We start from the raw sequence: 2,698 nt of genomic DNA, 5'->3' as shown, positions 1-2,698 counted from the left end.
GAAAAATAAAAATTTTGATTAATGGGAATCAAATACCACGGATTTGTTTTGTTTTATTACATTCAACTTTTGAGCAGCAATTCCTTATCTACGAGTATTTAATACCGTTTTTGTACCTACTACATTTTATTTACGTATTTACTTTTGTATTATTCCTAGTTTTTTCTCTTATTTCCTAGTTTCGCAGGTCATTAGACTGACAGATAAAACTACATTAGAGAAAGCCCGCAGACCTTCGTTTTATTATATAAAAGTTTAAAAAGCTTTTTAAGGGTATCTGTTTATAATATAAGACTTTGCCACGATACTTAGTGTCTGGCAAGGCATGATGTGAATTCTAATAAATACTATTCCAAAGAAAATATATTAAAAAATGTACTTTATACTTTGACGTAAGATTTTTTACACATTTGTTACCTGTTATCTCCCAAAGCCACCGAGTGATTTGATGCAAACTTCAGTCACTGATTTTTCCTCCCTTTGTTGGAAACAATACGAAGAGGACTTTTATAAAATAACAAAGGTCTGGCTCTCGCGGGTCCATTATGAGTAAATGAGTGCAGTTTACCTAATAACGATTTATTGCATTATGTTAAAGCGAAAAACGGTAAATGAAAATAATAATTGAAGATCTCATTTACACACAATCGATAGCTAATTTTGATACCTGTTTCCAGAAGTTTATTGACAAGTGCCAGCAACAACAGTACCTAATAGTTTAACAAGTGTAAATTAAAAATTTATAACACCCCCGACAAGTGAAGGTTACAGTTACTAGAAAAGAGCTGATAACTTTCAAACGGCTGAACCGATTTTCTTGGATTATAGCTAAGAACACTCTCGATCAAGCCACCTTTCAAACAAAAAAACTAAATTAAAATCGGTTCATTAGTTTAGGAGCTATGATGCCCCAGACAGATACACAGATACACACGTCAAACTTGTAACACCCCTCTTTTTGGGTTGAATTAGGCCGCGACTTTGCCACGTAAATTTCACGTCGTGATCGGAGCAACATCTAATTTAGCATCTATTCCTTTGTCCCTACATTATTTTTGTTTTTTAACCGACTTCAAAAAGGTAGAGGTTCTCAATTTGTCAGAATCTTTTTTTTTATGTATGTTTCCCGATTACTCAAAGACGCCTGCAACAATTTGGAAATGTTATTTTGTTTTTGTTCGAAAGGGTATACTTACCAAGTGATTCCATATAAATTTTGTGAAGATCTGATGAATATCTTCGGAGATGGAGAACAGAACTCCTCAATAAATAAGAGTAAATTGCTCGCGATCAGTGTAATAGCTTAGTAAACAGTAGGTTTTTAACTAAAAAACCTAAATAAACGTGAACAAAGTCACGGGCATCAGCTACTTTGTAATAATATAGGTAAGTATGGATTTACTTAGTGAATAAGTACCTACTTTGATAAATTAATTTTAGCAATGGCACCCTCCTTTAATTAAAACGAAACGTCTTAGCCTACAATAAGGGAGCGTAATGAGATAAATGGATTGCGCCTAAAAGTTGAATTACTACGAATTAGCAGAATGTTCAAAATTTTTCACACCACTCGCTTGACAATGCGTTAGAGACTTGTTATCTAAAGTTAAAGTACGTCATAACATTCCTATAACTTAGCCGGGTTGTAATTTTGTACTGAAATCCGTAATGTAATTTGAATTTAGAAATTCCGCATCTGAAGCAAATTCTGTTCCTTACAATGAATTTTAACCCCCGACCCAAAAAGAGAGGTGTTACAAGTTTGACGTGTGCTGTGTATCTGTCCGTGGCATCGTAGCTCCCAAACTAATGAACCGATTTTAATTTAGTTTTTTATTTTTGAAATGTGGCTTGATCAATAGTTCTTAGCTATAATCCAAGAAAATCGGTTCAGTCGTTTGAGAGTTATAAGAAGTTTTGTGTCGGGGGTTTTTAAATTTTTCAATTGAAAATATGTTATTACATAGAGTTTTTAGTTTATCATCTATTGCTGTCTCGCTTCGACGTGTGATGGCGCCCCTCTCATTCACGCTATTAAAATTTTGCTATCATGATTTGATGAGTGATGGCGTCCCTTCCACTCGCCAGAAACACGAACCATACAGTAAAGACTAATGATAATTGAAATTTCCCTCCAAAACTTATCTGTGAAACGTTATATTGTGGACTTTGGTGTTTTTTTTTTAATACTCCTGATTAATTTTTATTGCCCTTCGCTTTAAAAAAAAAAAAAACTTTGGTGTTATTGTAATTTATTTTTTGTTTCACTTGAATTTAAAATATCGAGTGACGACGATGAGGGCAGCACTTTTAACTCCGGAAATTATTAATGCTCAAAGTGTGATAAATGATTTGCTTGAATTTGAATTTGTGGTCACATCATTTAAAAAAAAAATGTTTTAAAGTAAGATAACTATACGAAGTGGGGTATCATATGAAAGGGCTTTACCTGTACCTACATTCTAAAACAGATTTTTATTTATTTTTACGCATAATGGTTTTTGATTTATCGAGCAAAATGTCGAAAAAATGCCCGAGTACGGAACCCTCGGTACGCGAGTCTGACTCGCACTTGGCCGGTTTTTTGTTTCAGCATTAATATACTCAGTATTAATCTTGATTAATTAATCACTCTGAAGTTGATCGATCACGGGATTTGTACTATTAAAGCGTACTTACATTGTGTATTGCCAAAGAT

This window comes from Maniola jurtina, chromosome 13 (assembly GCF_905333055.1).
Source record: "Maniola jurtina chromosome 13, ilManJurt1.1, whole genome shotgun sequence".
Taxonomy (NCBI): Eukaryota; Metazoa; Arthropoda; class Insecta; order Lepidoptera; family Nymphalidae; genus Maniola; species Maniola jurtina.
Note: the sequence above shows the minus strand (reverse complement) of the source record.